This window comes from Pipistrellus kuhlii, unplaced genomic scaffold, assembly GCF_014108245.1.
Source record: "Pipistrellus kuhlii isolate mPipKuh1 unplaced genomic scaffold, mPipKuh1.p scaffold_m20_p_11, whole genome shotgun sequence".
In the NCBI taxonomy this organism is placed as follows: Eukaryota; Metazoa; Chordata; class Mammalia; order Chiroptera; family Vespertilionidae; genus Pipistrellus; species Pipistrellus kuhlii.
Genome location: NW_023425416.1, coordinates 11,409,758 through 11,429,341, shown reverse-complemented (window position 1 = coordinate 11,429,341; position 19,584 = coordinate 11,409,758). Strand labels below are relative to the sequence as shown.

At 45.3% G+C, this 19,584-nt stretch overlaps 1 protein-coding gene and 1 non-coding gene across 12 annotated transcripts in view; one reads left to right on the top strand and one right to left on the bottom strand.

Annotated features, from left to right (window-relative positions):
• PXK (PX domain containing serine/threonine kinase like) overlaps nucleotides 1-19,584 on the top strand; it is a 73,983-nt gene that overhangs the window by 2,140 nt on the left and 52,259 nt on the right. The gene's annotated exons all lie outside the window — the stretch shown is intronic.
• LOC118715803 lies at nucleotides 8,001-8,131 on the bottom strand. Its single transcript, XR_004986960.1, has one exon. It is a non-coding gene; the product is annotated as a small nucleolar RNA SNORA38 (small nucleolar RNA).

Sequence of the window (19,584 nt, the reverse complement as noted above, 5' to 3'; positions counted from 1 at the left end):
GATGGCCTGCCCTAAGCCATGTGCTCACCTCTACCCTAATGTTGACCAGCTGATTCTATGATAACTTCTCTTAAAAAAAAAAAAAGCAGACAAGAATTTATTGACCACAGCAGAACTATACTTAGGACAGTGAGACAAAGAAGGGCATAGAAGTAGTAGCAGGAGAGCCTTAGGGAGGGCTGCCTGGCTCTCTGGGAAGTCAGAGGAAATGAGGGGAAGGGCCCTGGGAACAGGTTCAGGGAGTTAGTCCAGGACAAGCTGCCACTGCCCATTGCTCCCCTGGTTGCAAGTCTCATAGGGTCCCTTAGAGGATATGTGCCTGGTAGGGCAGAAAACTAAAGTAGTAATTACAGGCACTCTCCCCTTTCTTACCCCCAAACCCCCACAGAAGACAAGAAAAGGTCTCCTCATCTAGACGCTAACATCTTTTTGGTGCCATGACTCAAAATTGTAGAAACCGTGTACCTACATCACCACGTCTGTGTGAAAATGATGTCACTAGCAAGTGTCAGCCCAAACCCCTACCTACGAAGGTCTTGCCTCTTCCAACCCAAACATACTCTGTATGTTTCTGTCCTATAGCCACGGAGTGGCTTCCTAGAGACTCAGCATTTCAGAGAAGACGCCCCTCTGACTTCTGAGACACCGTCTCCCTTCTTCAGCTAACAAGCCAGAAAGCCATCTTCAACCTCCCCCCAGAAAACAATGCCTTTTTGGTGCCATGACAAGCCAGAAAGCCATCTTCAACCTCACCCCAGTGGGAGGTGAGAAGAAGACGGGAAATCGAACCCCAGGCTGAGCCGTACCAGTTGGGCAAACCGTTTACCCTTGTGTCCTTGGTTTAAGGAAGATAGGATTTCCTAGGTGGACAAACTGCTGTTTAACCATCGGTCTCAGTTTCCCTATTCCGCTTGTCCTAGAATTTTCCTAGCTTCTTGCTATTCTATAACATTTCCCCCTCAGAGACTTCCACCCCTAGAATCTTTTAGGGTTGATGAGGGAGGATGGTCTGCTTTCAGTAAGTGCCTCCTGTTGATAATGGTATATGTTAGACTCGTCTCTCTTCGTGTCTGATCTAAGGGAGACAAGGGAATGGGGTTTGAGACTGGAATAGAGAGGTTTTTGGCTGTTTCTTCTAAAGTAGGGATGGACTGGAATTCCAGAAGTGACATCATTTTCACACAGACGTGGTGATGTAGGTACACGGTTTCTACAATTTTGAGTCATGGCACCAAAAAGATGTTAGCATCTAGATGAGGAGACCTTTTCTTGTCTTCTGTGGGGGCTTGGGGGTAAGAAAGGGGAGAGTGTCTGTAATTACTACTTTAGTTTTCTGCCCTACCAGGCTGTGAGAGGAGAGATACTACTACTTCTTCTTTTTTTTAAAAAAAATATTTTATTGATTTTTTTATAGAGAGGAAGGGAGAGAGAAACAGAGAGAAACATCGATGAGAGTCATTGATCAGCTGCCTCTTGCACGCCCCCTACTGGGGATGTGCCCGCAACCAAGGTACATGCCCTTGGCCGGAATCAAACCCAGGACCCTTCAGTCCTCAGGCTGACGCTCCATCCACTGAGCCAAACCAATTTTGGCAGGAGGGATACTTACTCATTTTTTTTTTTTGGTCTCAGTCCCTGGCATCTGAGGATTTCATTTGTGCTTGATGAATGATTAGTAAATGAATTGTAACCTCACTTGGCCGCCCCTTCTGTTTGTGTAAAATGGTTGTGATGAAAATGGGGACAACATGGTATCTGAGGCACTAAGTTAAGGGGTCAGTGCTTCAGCAAAGCGGTAAGAGATATAATGGAATTCCTGTTCTATTGCAGAGATTTTCTCTAAGGAAGAAAGTAAAGTAATTGAGGGTAGAGAGAATGGCTGTTCCTGTAATGATGACTGAACACAAATGACAGTGACTCACAGGAGACTCATAGAAGCAGATGTGTTGGAGTGGGGGGAAAATGTAGCATTGTCTTGCATGATTTTTTATTCCTCTGTGTTCTTGTTATTTTAGTTGTAAAATCTGAGACTGAGAAATGTTGCATCAGCCCTGAACTTTATTGAGAAAATCATATGCTGATGCAAGTGTTTTGGACTACTAGTGCCTTCCGAGTAAGTCCCTCTAAAACAGGAACTGTTGGGAATTATTTTGGAAACTAGTTGTTGAGGCTGGTGCATAGGAGAAAAAGGCATTGTTTTCTGGGGGGAGGTTGAAGATGGCTTTCTGGCTTGTTAGCTGAAGAAGGGAGACAGTGTCTCAGAAGTCAGAGGGGCGTCTTCTCTGAAATGCTGAGTCTCTAGGAAGCCACTCCGTGGCTATAGGACAGAAACATACAGAGTATGTTTGAGTTGGAAGAGGCAAGACCTTCGTAGGTAGGGGTTTGGGCTGACACTTGCTAGTCGTGTGACATTGATTGGGTGAGTCAGAACCTTTTTACAGAGGGGAAGGGAGAGGGGGAGAGAAAGAGAGAAACATCCCTGATGAGAGAGAATCATAGATCGGCTGCTTCTTGCATGCCCCACACTGGAGTTCAAGCTTGCAACCTGGGTGTGTGTCCTGACCGGGAATCGAACTGTGACCTCCTGGTTCATAGGCTGACAACTCTACCATTGAGCCACGCCGGCCGGGCACTTAACCTTTTTGATGTTTAGTTTTGTCAACTGTAAATAGGTTAATAAATGCCTACCCTACTGGCCTCTCGAGGCTGTTACCATGAACAAATGAAGTAATCTTTCTGAAGTGTCTGTAAAGTGCACTCCTTCTTCTGTCTATTTACTCCCTGGTGACACGTGTGCAAAGGGTTAAATACATTAAGATGCTAGTATTGCAAGTCAACTAATTTCTGACCATTGTTCCTTTGGTTCATTAGCCTTGAGAAATAAGAATTTATAGCAGAAAGTTTTAAGTTACCTATGATTCAGGCTTTATGGACTGGAGAGGGAAAGATTTTGTCACGTGAGAAGTAGAGCTGCCAAAAGGACGATGGGAGCACATGGTTACCACCAGGAAAGCGTGTTGGGGTGAACAACTGGCAGGGAGGGTTCAAGGTGGTGGGTGATTCTGGGCCTGACTGGTTCGAATGATTTCATTTTTACTTTTATGGAACACAGTGAGTTAGCGCCAGAAAATAGACCAGGCCTCTGCCGCAAGGAAATGGAGGTTCTGTAAAACCAGAAAGGACAGTATTGGAGAGAGGATGTGTTTAGCATTAGGAGGAAAAGGAAGGACTTTCCAAACAAGGAATTCTGGTAAGAAGCCATGTGGGTAAATGGTGGGAAAGTCTGGGAGGACTAAGAGAAGACAAGGAAAATCTGTAAGTTCTTGGCTACATGGAAAGGAAAACTTTGAAAGCCGGTTGACTGAAAAAATGCCTACTTAGCTGAAATAGAAACCAGAGGACATGGCCAGTTTTGGGGAGGGTTGTTATCAAAGAGGCACATCCGATTTTTGCTGGCTAGCGTGCTGTGGTGTGATAGCTCTGTCTCAGTTTTCTCCTTTTTAAATGTTCTTCTCCGAGGTTCCTCTGAATCGGGGCCTATTTTCTTTGTGTTTTGTGCATTTTGTTCTTGAGATCCAAAAGATAATTTTAGTGATACGTAAGCCATAACAGAAAAAATTCTAAATCTGTGGAACAGATAAGATTTCATGTTAATATCTTTACTGAAAATGGATCTCAACTTGAACCTTTGACTTTAGAAACTGCATTCCTGCACTGTTCATCTATTCCGCAATACTCATCCATTTGATAAAAATGTAGTGAGTGCCTACCGAGACCATGCCAGGCGCATGTGGGAGACATATGGATTGTGATCTTGAGATTGTCCAAAATGCAGAGTTTTGATTTAGGGTCCAAATGAGGCCGTTTGGAGCAAGTAACACAAACCCACTGCAGGCAGGTGATGGTGAACCAGGCAGCTTCTGCTCTTTGGGGCTTTGTTCGTCTCCCATTTTACACAGCGTCGGCAGGTGACCCAGGATCTTCATCTATCACAGCACCAGTGGTTTTGAAGTTCCTCTTGTGGTTTGATTTTTTGAGCTTCAGCTTCTTAGTCAGTGACCTTTTTTCATAGTGTTTAAAATTTTATTCATACATTATCAGAATACGGTTAACCTAAAAACATTCAAACTGTAAAGAATTTTTGTGAATTTATTTGAGCCAAACTGTCGACAAATGCCAGGAAGCAGAACCTCAACGAATTGAGAAAATGCTCTGGAGAATGGAGGGTTGCATCTATATTTATACATTGCCATCAAAGGTTACATGAAATCCATTGATGATAGACTAGAGAGGCAGGAGAAAGCAAAGCGGAGGGGCCGAGGAGGAGGAGGAACCCCTGGGATTGAATAAAAGGTAAAATGATAGACACATATTTAGGCAGGTGCAGGAACCATTAACATGTAACAATGAAGGAATTTGTGGCATCTGTCCTGGCACCCACAACATTAGGTTGTGCCCCAAGGGCTCCAGAAAAAGGGAAGTTACAAGTTACCCAGACATTTCAAGGGTGTGTTATCATAGGTGCAAAAGGACAGATGGGCTCAGTTAAGGTAAAGGTTGACCTTGTCAGTGAAGATACGGACCTATGCCCCCCATAACTGCGTTTAGTTCAAGTTTAGTTTCAGATCATCCTTTGTGATTACTCTAGGTCTCTGATTTTGCAAGACCGCCATGCAGGCCTCCCCTGAGCTTGTCAGGCCAGCATGTGGCCCCTTTCGTCCACAGCACCTATGCAACATGTGATGCCAGTTGTCCTCAGATCCTGACATTTTAAGGTGATCCAGTGCTCAGTACCAGAACCTTTCTGGCTTTCCCTTTGGGATAATATCTGGAAGTTTTTTAGAATTCCAATTTATACTGAATACTTTTAAAGTTTTTTTTTTGTTTGTTTCTTTAATTAAAATGTTTGGAAACAAAATCCATATGGATTGTGATCTTGTTTGGATGCAGATAGTATGGGAGTTAACTTGTAGCACTTCCATACATTATAATAAAATAATAATAGTTCTTTTCTGGCAAGATAATCAATCGTCTTCTCTTTGGTTATGTAATTTTCCTCATTTGTCCTTTAAACCTGGGATGGATGCAGTCAGAAAACCGAGTTGCGAGCTTTTAGAAACTGGTCAATTAGAAATTGTAAATAATTGCTTCCTATTGAAGAAGATAATTTTTTGCAGCCAGATTTAGGGCTTGGTGATTCTTAATCCTCACATATCACGTCTTCTGAGGGTTATCACACTAGACAGGCTTCATGTGATAGGAATACGCACAAGAAGCTGACTATCGTTAGTAGTAGGAGATATGGGATTCTGGGGCTGAAGTTTATTTCATGTGGAAGGTAGTTACATGTCTTGGTTCCTAGGGGAATCACGGGAGCAGCCACCCTGTGTACACAGCTTCCATCTGGATTGTGATCTTGAGATTGTCCAAAATACAGAATTTTGACTTAGGGTCCAAATGAGATTGCTTAGAGCAAGTAATACAAACCCACTGCAGGCAGGTTCTTTTTCAAGCTGCTAGAGGTTTCTGGCACTTCCCGTGAAATGAAGCTCTTTGTCTGGCTGCATGGCTCAATGGTTAAGCATTGACCTGTGAACCAGAGGATTAGGGTTTGATTTCGGTCAGGGCACATGCCCACATTTTGGGCTCGATCCCCCATTGTTGGGCATGCAGGAGGCAGCCGATTAATGATTCTCATCATTGATGTTTTCTATCTCTCTCTCTCCCTCTCCTTTCCTCTCTGAAATCAATAAAAATATATTAAAATAGAAAAAAATGAAGCTCCTTTACGTTCGTTCCAGCCTTTGGCATCCTGAACATGAGAGACCTGGACCCGAACATTGTTTTAGAACTCAGAAGTGCTTTCCTGTTTGGGATGTTGTGGGAGGGAGAGCAGTAGGCTTTCTCATTGTTTTTCCTCTCACCCAGGAAGTCCTTGTCAGTGACTTCTTTCATGAATGAGATGCGCTTGGAAGGGGGAAATGAAGGTGTGACTTCTTTTCAGAGAAGATAACAGACATAATTTCAGTTTAACACTTGTGACTAAGGACCAGGGACAAGCACTTAGTGGGTAAATACTTGGACTGCAGGAGGGGAAGAGTTTGTGCAGAGTGAGGGAAGAGTTTGTGCAGAGTGACCATTTGTCTCCAGCTGATCTTGCTGACTACCGAATTCGTGGAAGGTCTGGCTGCTTCTGACTGGAGATCCAGCTGTCGTGTTGCTTCCTGCTTACTTACTAACATGGTGCAGTTGAGAGCAAAAGGGAATTCCATTGTCATTACTGTCTTCAGACGATCCAGATGGCCGAGAGAGTACTCTTCTGTTTATTAACGTGTTAGTTTGGGGAATTCTTCCTGGAAAGTTTTTTTTTTTTTTTAACAGCTTTGTGTAATGCACATACTATTCATGTTACCCATTTAAGATAAACACCTCAATGGCTTTTAGTATATTCGCAGAGTTCTGTATTTTATTACCATAATCAATTTTATAACTTTTTTATTACTCTGAAAAGGAACCTTGAGCCCTTTACCTTTACCCTGGAAAGTTTTTATAATGTTGCAAGGTGCTAAACTCAGGATATATTCTAAGCACAAGGTCTTTAGCTCTTCAGATCTGCTCCTTTAGGGGTCTTATCAGAGGGACAAATTCTCCATGAACACTCGTATACACATGTTTCTGTAAGCTCTCAGAACCTCACTGACCTAAAACCTGCTCTTAGGCTCTGGATCGCTGCTGGGAAAATTACTATTAAGAACTGTAAACTTGGAGAATTACTTATTCTGTTGGTGAGATAAGTGCATCTTAATGTGTACACAACTACAGATACCCTACTTGATGAAAATGCTATACTTAGAACAGCAGATGAATTCTGTCCTGTTGGTGAAAAATTGCTATAGGTGGCAGCTTGCCTAGTGCCTAGCTGTGCGTGCCTAGCTGACATCAGAGTGCTGGGAAGCAGGGTGCCTGAGCCCTGGCCAGGGTTCCGCCTGCCATCACAGCACCTCTGTCTGTGAGACCTAAACAAGGCTGCCCACATTTCTTTGACATGGCTCATCAAAAACAGGTCATTTCTCTCCTCATTAGTTCAGTGGAAGCTTTTTTTCTGGTGGAGGAGAAGGGGATGAATGGAGTGTCAGCATGGCAGAATCCTGTTTGTAAAAATATCTAAGGACCACCTGCCGAGGGGAAAAGAAAAGCAGTGGTCAATCCAGGGCCTGCCTTTGAGCCGGCCCTCCCTCTCCGCCTCCCGGTGACAAGTGATTCCTGGGCAGGGACTCACTGCACTTTAACACACACACACACACACACACACACACGCACGCACGCAGGTACGTACGTGCATGCACCCTTTCCTGTTTGCCTGAATTGGGCCTGCTTACACTAGACCTTCAGTGTCAGGCCAGGGATTGGGCCAGCTGGGCAGCACCCACGGACCCAGCAGGACACAGGGCATGGCCGGGAGGTGGCTGACACCTTCAGAATGCTGCTTCCTGGGAAAGGCACGGTGTTCGCTGTAGACCAGCTACTTCTTTTCCCCGAAGTGGACGTGTGTGTGCCCTGGGGTTGGACAGTTTTCTCTGTGTCTGTGGCAGAAAGCCTCTAAGGAGCTGGCAACGTTAGCAAGCACCTGTGAAGAGGGTGCTGTGTGCCAGGCTCTGTGCTGTGTGCTACAATAGAAGGTGAATAAAGCAGGGAGCTTACAGAGGTGGCAGACACCTGAACCAGAGGTGATGGAGGGTACTGAATGCGCTGCTGGTCTGCCTGGGAGCAGTGAAGGCACTGTGGGATAGCTCCCCCCACCCAGGACCCCCTAGGTTCAGGGAATTAGGAAAGGCTTTCAGAGGACATGTTCTAAATCCACATTACCCCTGTTATACTTTTCTTTAAAAAAAAAAAAAAAAAAAAAAAAAAAAGACGTTTTTCTTTTCTTTTAAAAAAAGACATATTTTTCTTTTCTTAAAAAAAAAAAGACATATTTATTTGTTTGTTTTTCCTTCTTTCTATGTGAGATGGTTGATCTTGAGCCTGCAGGGAGCAAGCTGGCTCCAGACTTCTCCAAGTCCGCATTGCTTTGCCTCCAATTCTTATGTGTTCAAAGACAGGGAACCACAGACACACCTTTGTAGGAGGGTTTAATATATATATATATATATATATATATATATATATATATATATATATATATATATGTATGTGTATATATATATATATCTATGTGTGTGTGTGTGTGTGTATTATTGATTTCAGAGAGGAAGGGAGAGGCAGAAACCTCAATGATGAGAGAGAATCATTGATGAGCCGCCTCCTACATGGCAGAAACCTCAATGATGAGAGAGAATCATTGATGAGCCGCCTCCTACATGCCCCCCACTGGGAACCTAGCCCTGCAACCCAGACATGTGCCCTGACGGGAATCAAATCATGACCTCCTGTTTCAAAGGTCAATGCTCAATCTCTGAGCAACACCAGCTAGGCCCCCTGTTTCTCTTTAACTTACAAACTCCTTTCATTGTTATACTGATTGAACCCCCGCTGTCCCCCCTTTCCTCCTCCCCAGGAAATTATTTTAAATCTAAAAAGTATTTTATTCAGACCAGTGCATTGTTAAAACTTTTATTAATGTGTAGGGTCTGAATTATAAGGTTTTTTTGCATTATTAAAGACATTAAGAATTGTGACAAGATGACTACAACTTAAGGCACTGACAAAGAGCATTTCAGACTATTTGCAGAATTACCACTTTGGCGATGATTCTACTCATATTTCTAACTTCTCACTAACTCATGTTTTGCTTTTGGCATTCCTTAAGCCTGCCTTTAGTCATGGTCCATTGTGGTTGTAAATGAAATCATATATGACAAAGAGCAAAGGCAATTAAAAAGCTGTGTGATGGTCAAAGCCCTGATAAACCAACTGAATCATGATCATGCTCTTTTGATCTCCCTGACCCATCCCAAACTTCCTGAGTGCATACATGAGGCTTAGTCTCAGATAAAGGGAGAGAATATTTCCTAATCCTCACCCAAGGACATTTTTCCATTGATTTTTTTTTTTTTTTTTTTTTTTAAGAGAGAGAATGGAAGGGAGTGGGAGAAAGTCAGAGAGACATCGGATTGGTTGCCTCCTGCAAACATCTGACCAGGGCTGGGAATTGAGCCTGCAACCGAGTTATGTGTCCTTGTCCGAAATTGAATCCGGGACCCTTCAGTCCTCAGGCCAACTCTATGTCCACTGAGCCAAACCAGCTAAGGGCAAAGTGGGAAAATATTTAAATCACTTTATTGATGGATTTTTTTAAAAAAGTAGAAATAAAATAGAAACCTTATTGGCATTAACACATAAATCCTGAAACACCTTCCAGAGCCTCTAGTTGTTCGTCATGTTCTAAACTGTCACTGACCCACAGACGCTGACTTGGGTGACCATTTTCTCAGTTCTCCCGTCCTGACTGTGTAGGAGTGGAGTTAATTCATTACGTAAAGTGAAGGCCCTAGGATAATGCAAATCACTTATATAATTTAGGATTTAATGTGGTTACATTAAAAAATTAAAAAGAAACAGGTGAAATTAATTTAAATAATATAACCTATTGTGTCCAAAATATTATCATTTCAACAGGTAGCTAATCTAAAAATTATTCATATGTTTTATGCTCACTATGTTGTACAAAATTTTTGTAATCATGTATATTTTATAATTACAACATCTCTCAATTGGACTAGTGCTCTATAGCTTTTGGCAACTATATGGGACAGCACAGATACAGACATGAAAAATCATACTAGTATAGAAAGAGATTCATTTGCTATTTTAAGAAGAAATAAAGCAAATCATAGCAGTATTTAATATGCTTACATTTTTATATAAAGTATCTATGTTTATATCTGCAAATAAGAAGCTATAACTGCACTGTCGAGTACTGTCCTCACTAGACTACTTTAAGTGAATAAAATTTAAAATTCAGTCCCTTGGTGGTGCTAGCCAGATGTTCATAGTGGCTGCCGTGTTGGACGTCACAGCCTTAGGTCTGCTTGCCCTGCCCCCAGTGGGGCTTTTCGTCCCCTGAGACCAGAGCCTCGTGGCTTTTAACAATAACACAGGAGGGAGGCTCACTTACTGTGCAGCCGTGGTTAAATTTTAACAGGAGCATGGTGTGGAAGCAAAACAACCTACTCCAAGAGTCTGTTCCATTTTGGCACAACTGAGATGAACTGCCATCCAGATTGCTGAGTTTGCCATAGCCCTGATGTCTCCTTCAGGCACATTCATATAAAAACGCTCCTTTCTGCTCCTTCAGAGCCCACCTAATGCTCACGCTGCTTATTTAACAGGGCGAGGAGAGCATTGCTTCCTTATTGCAACAGCTTCTACGCAGGGCCAGGTCACATTCCGCCCAGGTTTGCAGACAGCAGTCTGCGTGCGTGTGGCAGGAGGCGGGTTACAAAGTGCAGGCATGTTGAAGTCAGGGGACTAAGCCGGGCGGGGTTCTGAGAGCTCACAGCTATGCTAGGTCATATTACTCCGCACCCCCCTCTCCCCCAAGGAGTCTTGTCTGCATCCGCCCCTCACTCTCTCCAGCTGACTTGATGGACTGGTTCTGCCAGTTTAGCTTACCTTTGCTCATCAAGATGAGAGGGTATATGATGTGAGAGCATTCTGCCCGTGGCCGCAAAATGTAGGAACTGCGGTGCCCTGGGCCACACAGGCCCATGGTGAAGTCCATTGTTATCACTCAGCCAGTATACTTGTTTAAGGCATTTACCCTGAGCCTTGGGGTCCTTGTAAAAGAGATATGTGACACCTCCGAGAAGTGCTAGGAGAAGCAGTAAGCTGAAGGCGTGGAGTAAGTACTCCCAAACAGTTCCTACCGTGAGCTCTGAGGGGACACACGTCAGCGAGGCACAGAGACAGTCATGTGGCTGCTTATGAATGGGAACTAGTCTCAGGAGAACACTGACATTTTTAGCTTATATAGAATGAATTTATGTGTAGACTCTCTGTGATTCTTAGTGACGGTGACTGGTTCTACTATAGATTATTGAAACCAGTAGGGAATCCCCTCGTTTGACTTGAACTCATAGTTTCAAGCTTTTTTCCCACCAAATTTTTAAAATGTATTTTTATTGATTTCAGAGAGGAAGGGAGAGGGAGATAGAGATAGAAACATAAATGATGAAAGAGAATCATTGATTGGCTGCCTCCTGCACACCCCCTACTGGGGATCAAGCCTGCAACCTGGGCATGTGCCCTTGACTGGAATCGAACCTGGGACCCTTCAATCCACAGGACAACGCTCTATCCACTGAGCGAAACCAGCTAGGGCTGCCACCAAATGGTGTACCCCCCCCCCCCCCTGATGCCAGTGGAAGGGTTAATTTACTTAAGTTTCATTTCCTGGTTTCCTGGTCTCCCCAGTAAAAGTGCTGATGAGTGGGAAAATGACTAAACAATTCCTGCACCAAAGGAAGAAAGCTGATCGTTTGCATTTGTCATTGATAACACGGTGCTCTTCACCAAGCTCAGATCATCTCAGTCCTTATCACTCAGAAGCTCTTATCTTAAAGGAATGTGCTTTATCTTTATTTTTTTTTTTAAAATACTTTTATTGATTTCAGAGAGGAAGGGAGAGGGAGAGATAGAAATATCAATGAGCGTCATTGATTGGCTGACTCCTCCAAGTCCCTCTCTGGGGACTGAGCCTGCATCCCAGGCGTGTGCCCTGACTGGGAATCGAACAGTTGACCTCCTGGTTCATAGGTTGATGCTCAACTACTGAGTCATGCCAGCCAGGCTGAAGTAGCATGTTTTAAATCACATGTGTAGCAAACCAAGGAACTCTTTAAAAACTTTGTTTTTCCTGGTTAGAAAAATAATAGATGCTCATTGAGAATAACCTGAAAAATATAGAACAATTAAGAGAATTTAAGCAACACATAATTTTTACCTCCAGAGACAACAACTTACCATTTGATGTAATTCCCTCTTCCTGTCAAAGTTATCACAGAATTTTTAAATCCTTTTTGTTATATTTAACATGATAGCATAACACCTTTCCCCACGTAATAAAAAATTCTTTTAAAACACCTTCTTACAGGCTTGCCTATTCTTCCACTAAGTGGATAAAGCATAAATAACTTGCAGTTCCTCTGTTGATGCCCAGGTTATTTGAGGGGCGGGCTTTTTAATGAGCCCACTTTGAGGGGTGGTGCGGAGCCTGGGACAGTAGAGGCCGGAGGAGTGGCACTCCCTGTTAGAAAGCAGAGACGGATGAAATGGATTCCCATATTCAAAATAATGGCTACTTTTTATAGTGCTGCTGCTGTCTCCTGTGCTTGCTGGTTAAATCCGCGCTGCAGTCCCTGCAGACACCTGGTGTTTGCTGATTTCTTAGCAGAGAAGTTACAGAGCTGGCCTCCGTGCCAGCTGCTCTAAATACACGATCTCATCCGATGGTCCCCACAGCCCTGCGGGAAGGTATGGCTTTGTAGACAGTCAGGCCTCTGTCAGTGGGAAGCTGGTGCCCTATCCCCTGGGCACTGGTGAGATGGTATGGGGAGGGGGGCACGCTGTGGGTGACGGGCACACAGTGACCAGCTCCTCCTTCAAGCTCCCGGGGGCCTGCCTTGGGGACAGTGGCAAATGGGGGTGGGTAGAGAGGTGGCCCCAGGAGAGGTGCACTCAGTCCTGGCAGGTACTGGGGCTGGTGCCAGCTGAGGGCACTGGGGAAGGGACGCCGGCCACCTGAGCTGCCAGAGCCCACATAAAGGCATTCCTTCCAACCCGATTGGAGTTGGTGTGTTCGGCTGCCTTTTTCAGCAATCACATACGTGGTGAGTGGCTCACTGCATCTGTGTCTGCACTTTTAGGGTGTTGGGAGGATCATTGAACAAGCGAAGATTCCATTTAATTCTTAATTACTATGTAATCGAACCTCCTGTGGTCGAAGGTTTTTCTTTTATTGCTTGGCTGTAAGAAGGAATACTGGGTTCCCATCTTACAAATTATGTAATTTGCTTTGGTGTCATTTAAAGGTCATTGTACTGCAGAATGCTACAGGAACTGCTCTTTCAAGTGCTGTCTCCATTCTGTGGTCACGTCCGAGGTCAGAAGCGTTTGTGATGCTGCTTTGCAGTGTTTCCCTCGCTGGGCTGGGCTGTCTTTGAAGTCGGGGTGGAGACTAGCCCCCGGCAGGGCAGGAGCCTGTCCCACGGAGAAGAGCATTGACTTCAAAAGGCCGGAAGAAGGGAGAGGACTGAGCCAGGGGGACAGGGCCCTGCGTCGCCCTGCAGGAATCAAAGCATGCTTGTGCTGTGCTCCTTGTCCCTTCGGTGAGCACAGACTAGAAACTGGAGAATTTGTTTTGCATAAACTTAAAGCACAGGGTTCTGTGATCCCGACAGTTAGATTTCAAATGAAGTTTATTTTAGTCGAAAAGGAGATACACTTGGCTTCCCTCACCTGCCACGATGTAGGCCAAGATAATGGTGATTCTTCAGGTGACTTTACTATCCTTAATGTTTTTGTTGGTTTTGGGCGGGGTTAGGGGACAGGTTTTGCGCATTACTGAACAGCAATGAAAGTTAAGCACAGGTACATTTCAGCACTGAGAATCTGCTGATAAGACACTGATAAATACTGAATGTTTAGCAGATCCAGGCGTCATCATGCATGCTAAGTGCGATATTAAGGACCAGAAGCAGCCAGGCAGGTGGCCAGTGAGCTGAGCACAAGTCCTGCAACTGAGAGCTTCCTTCGAAACCTTGCTGCCCTGCAGGCCATGCTGCCACTGCGGGTGTGCTGGGTGACTCTGAGGGCTTGGATTTGATTTAGGCTGAGGGCTCGGGCGATCCCTGGAGCTTCTCTTGAGAGCGCTGTTTTACCCGGATGGAGGCGCACATGGAAAGGGGCATTGTGCTCCCTTGTTGCCAGAGGTGCACGCCGTCCGTCAACAAACAGTCATTAATGAGTGCTTGCCGTGCTCCTGCGATTGGCCTGACCTTGTGCTGGTTGGTTTGGAATACAAAGAAATGTGTGATCCCAGCCCATGAAGAACTTAATCCAGTTGGAGAGATTCCTAAGCAGACAGACCTGGGGCAGAAATAGCACTGAGATGATGAAAAGTTTGATTAGGTCTTGAATAGGTAGAACAGCAAAGCAAGGGCATTGAGAGTGTTTAGATAGAAAAGGTCTGACTGGGTAGAGGAGGGTTTAAGTACAAAGAAAGAGGATAGCCGAAACCGGTTTGGCTCAGTGGATAGAGCGTCGGCCTGTGGACTGAAAGGTCCCAGGTTTGATTCCGGTCAAGGGCATGTACCTTGGTTGCGGGCACATCCCAATAGGGGGTGTGCAAGAGACAGCTGGTCAATGTTTCTCTCTCATTGACATTTCTAACTCTCTATCCCTCTCAATTCCTCTCTGTGTAAAATCAATAAAAATATATTTTAAAAAAAAGAAAGAAAGAGGATAGTCTAGTGGTAGAAAGGGTCAGGCGGTAGAAGAACATGGCAGGTAGGCAGGGGAGTTGGGTTTTCTCCTGCGGCCAGTGGGGTCCCTGGAAGCTTCCTGAGCAGTGAAGTAGCATAGAGTTGGAGGTGCAGCAAGGGCACTTGTGCTCGGCATTCTTTACGGGGCTTTTGGAGCAGGAAGCAGGCTGGGGGTGAACCCAGAGGAGGGTAGTCAGTGAGTGGGCGCTGGAGACAGATCTGCCCTCCTGGCCCAGCCCCAGCCCTAGCACCCTCTAGTCAAGGCACCGTCCTCTCAGAGACCCACATCCCCACCATAAATGAGGGTAACGGCTCTTTGGGCTCACCTAAAGGGCCGTTGACAGGTGTTGAGAGGTGTCTGTTGAGGCCACCACTACAGGGCCCTGGAGGGCTTGGGATAGGAACTCGCTAACTCGCTATGCCAAGAAGAGCAGGGGGAGGGGGCTGCAGGAGGCTGAGGTCTGGCGGGTTTGGTGGGTGCTGGTTCATTTGTTTCCTTCCTCTCTTGAGAAGGTTTATATTTCTGTAGTGTGAAGCTGCTTCCTATTTAAGAGGTTTCAGAACCGTGATTCTCACCCCTGGCAGCATGGTAGACTCACCTGGGGAAGTTTAAGCTCTGTGCCTCAGCCTAGGCAAGTTAACTCAGAATCTTGGGCTGTAGGGTGTAAGTGGGTTTCTTTTAAAAATTTTCTAGGCCTGGCTGGGTTGCTCAGTGGGTTGGAGCATTGTTCAGTACACCAAAAGTTTGTGGTTTAATTCCCGGTTAGGGCACATACCTAGAGGTAACCAGTCAATGTTTCTCACATCAATGCCTCTCTCTCTCTCTCTCTCTCTCTAAAAAGCAATAAGCCCTAGCTGGCCTGGCTCAGTAGATAGATTGTCAGCCTGCAGATTGAAGGGTCTTGGGTTTGATTCTAGTCAAGGACACATGCCGGGTTGCAGTCTCAATCCCCAGTAGGGGGCATGCAGGAGGCAGCCGATCGTGGATGTTTTTATCTTTCGCTCCCTCTCCCTTTTTCTCTGAAATCAATAAAAAAATATAGAGAGAGCAATAAAATAAAATGAAAACATTGAAATAATTTTTTTAAGTTCTCTTGGTGATGCTAGAATGCAGGTGAGTGGGGAGCCTGTGCTCAGAGGCAGAGATGTGGGCACACTGGCAGGTTCTGTATAACTGCCTCCGAAGAGCTTCCTCCTCTTTCGGTACTCCGAGTCTCCGGGTAAATCTGATCGCTGTGCCAAAGGAAAGAGAGAAATTACGTGGGTTAGAGAAGAATTACGTGGGTTAGGCTGGCTTAAAGGTTTGAGTAAGTTTGGCTTTAGTTCTTCTAACACATTTCTTTCAGAGTGCTCTGTGTTTGTAGCCTCACTGCAGTAATTTGGAGCCAGACAGATTCAAAATAAATGTTCTTCCGTGACTTTCCTAAAACCTCACCAAACGGAGGCAGCGTTAAATGCCAGCCACTGTGTAGTGAAATCTTAAATATCTTTCTTGGAAACTCAGGAGACACAAAATGCCAATAAGGATGCTTACTTGGAAGACGGCTTAGATTGAGAGCATTCATCAATGGTATGGCCATCACAGCTCTACCCTCAGGGTCTCGGGTTAAGAGTCCATAGAATTATACCATTATAGGTGAACCACCTGACTTCCACAGAGTAGTAAAGACCCCCATTTTTCATGGGCACAGGATTGCCCGCCATGACTGGCAGGTAGGATGGTCTCAGAGTCAGCAGTTGGGTTCCAGCCCCCAGTCAGCTGCTTCCAAGCTGTGTGACCTTGGAGAGCTCACCTTCTCTGGCTGAGCTGAGAGCTGAGCTGGCCTGCCGTCTAGGCAGCTGTGAGAATTGAATGAGAACTATTGAGAAGGAGCTTAGTAACATTCCTGGCACAAAATCACTCGCTCACTTTCCATGAATTTTTTTTCTTAAGTCAGAAGTCACATGGCCCTGTTGCCGTTCCAGTTTGAAGAACTCAGCACCAGACCACACTGACTTGCCAAAATGCCCACATGCTAGGGCTTGACAAGCAGCCACCCTGCCCCTCCAAGATAAGGGTGTGGTGTCCCGGGATGGAGCAGGAAGAAGGCCCTTTGGGGAAGTGGCAACAGATGGCACCGTTTGGGGGCAGGCATAGGTCTGTGTGACTCAGGGCTGCCCTGCGGGGCTGGTAGCCCTCCTTCTATGCCTGTTGGGCCTCCGTGTTCTGCACTCACAGGCCCTGCTCCGCAGCAGAGGGCGGCGAAGCTGGGGTGATTCACTGGAGGATTCTGGCTGCTGCCTCCGGCTCAGGAGGTGGAGGCTGGGCTTCCAGTGTAGGCTTCTGCTGGTCTCCCAGGGCACCTTTCTCTCTGCGCTAATGAGAGCGACAGCCTGGCCGCGGTGTTAGACAGCCACACTCTGTTTTTTAGTTTGTAGCGTTGGAGATTTGAGGTGAAGGTGCTGTGGGTGTTTTGGTTTTTGGTCAGGCTGGACTGTGGAATCAAACAAACTAAAATAATTTAAATGTTTTATAGTGAAGGAAGAACTTGCCCCACTGAAGTGGAATAAGCTGTTTCTGAACCACCTTATCTGATTTCCTATTGTCTTTCTGCACCTGTAACCACATGGCAGGTGGCATGGGTGGAGGGTGGAGACTACACTGAGCCTCATTCTTTTTGCTGTTGTGTTAATCCTCACCGGAGGATATTTTCCCCATTGATTTTAGAGAGTGGGAGGAGGCACGGGGAGGGACAGGGTGGAGGGGAGAGAGAGAAAAACATCAATGTCAGAGAGACACATTGATGGGTTGCCTCCTTCACATGCCTTGGCCCTGCCGGGATGGAACCTGAAACGCAGGTACGCGCCTTTGATCCAGAATTGAACTCAAGACCCTTTGGTGCGAGACACTCTAACCACTGAGCCGTGCTGCCAGGGCTGGAGCCTCGTTCTTTTTGTTGTTGTGGTTAATCCTCACCCGAGGACACTTTTCTGTTGATTTTTAGAGAGAATGGAAGGAAGAGGGAGAGGCAGGGAGAGAGAAACATCAATGTGAGAAAGACACATCAATTGGCTGCCTCCCACACACACCCTGACGGGGCTGGGGATTGAGCCTGCCTCGGAAATACTCACCCTTGACCCGAATCAAACCTGGGACCCTTCAGGGCTGACGCTGTATCCACTGAGCAAAGCTGGCCCGGGCTGGAGCCTCTTTATAATGTGTCTTCACAGGAGAACACAGTGGGTGGTGCTTTGAGGCGCTGGTAACTGAGTGTCCCTTCTCAGTGGATGTGCACATGTTACAAATGCTTTTGTGCGCAGAGTACCTGTGGGCGGTGGCCTCGGGCAGAGGGTGACAGAAGTAACCCCATCCAGCATCCCGCATCCCAAGCCTCCATGGACTAGGATGACCCGTGCTCTCAATGCTCCTGACCCCGAGTTTCTCACCCTCTGCACTATTGGCATTTGGGCCAGAAGCCCTCTGCTGTAGGGCCGTCTAGTGCTTTGTAGGTAACAGCAGCATTCCTGGTCTCTGTCTACCAGATGCCAGTAGCAACCCCCTCCCTTCCCTGTGACAATCAAAGATGTCTCCAAACACTGCCAGATGTCCTCCGGGGGCAGTCACCCTTTTTGGAGAACACTGGCCTAAACATAGAGTGTCTTGGCAGGAATATCAGTCAGTGTGTCATTTTGGGATCTTACAGCCTGACATCAGCACCCAGCCAGGCCCTATTTTGTAGCTACCGCTTCCCTTCTGCCAAAGGCTTTTCCCAAACACCATCGTGTGCCATTTGATGCCCAAGTTTAAAGGAAAAATCTAAACTATGTGTCTACCAGGTAGGTCCTCAGGGAAGCAATGGTCGACTAGACCTTTGTTGTTTGGAGTGAATCCCCAGCATGAACCAGGGATTGGAACACGATAGGTGCTAGCTGATGTTTGCAGTAGCAGCAACATCTTTGTCAAACACGGGCCCAAACCTGAAACTTCCTCTTTGGTAGATCATAATGAAGCAGTGGATGCTCCAAGTGACTTTTGAAAATTAACATTTCCCCCCGACTTTAGACATCAGAAAAACGTGTCTATGGGTCGTTGCTTAGAATTATTCAATTGTATGTGCCAATTTCAGTTCTACTATCAGAATGTAAAAGCCCAGAAAATTTGCCAGTAAGACAATTCTGAGAAAATTTCCAAGCAAAAGGACTGATCCAAAAATATAAGAATGTTAGATGTTTTTAGCATTTTGGCTTTATTCAGAAATAAGTACATTAGCATATTGCTTAAGAGAGTTGCCACACTACACAAATCAGTTTTGAAATTCTTATTTTATAACCCCACATGAAACCAACCAGGCATGTTGTCAGGTCACTTCACTCACAATTGAGTGGATGTTATTGAATGCATCATCCTTAGCATGTTCCTGGGGAGGCAGAAATGCCTGCTTATATGGACTGTAGCAGCCTTTGCTACATAAACAGAATGGAATGATTGCATAGTAAGATCTATTTTTAAATCCTCTTACCAGGTTAACACTGCTTATTTGGCTTTATTTTCTAAATAAACTACTTAAATTAGAATTAATTCAGTAAAAAGGATTTGTTGAGTACTCTGTTGATAAGTATTGATTGAGTAGTGACTATGAATAGTACCTAAATAATACCATTTATTGAATTTTGAGCATTTGAGGGGAAAATGTTAACATTCTTTATATGATTTAATCCATATCTCTGTTGGCAGCAAAACTAGCACTAGGTATTAGACCAGTGGGGTCAGACCAAACTTGAGTTCTGGCTAAGAAAGAATTAAGAGCCAAGGCTCAACCTATAAGAAATAATTTATTTAGAAGTCACAGAAGTGGGAGACAGGACAGGAAGTGATTAACCAAAAAACTTATATACATATGGACACAGACAACAGTGCAACGAAGGTCTAGGGAGGGGGCAGGAGCCGGGTTGGGGGCAAAGAGGGACATCTGTAATACTTTCAACAATGAAATAAATTAAAACAAACAAACAAACAAAAAGTAGAAAGTCACAGATTGAAGAAATGGGCTCAGGAAACAAGTTACAGAGGCAAAAAGGGCCTTTGGGGTTTAGGAGAAAGAGATGCGAGGAAAATGTGCCT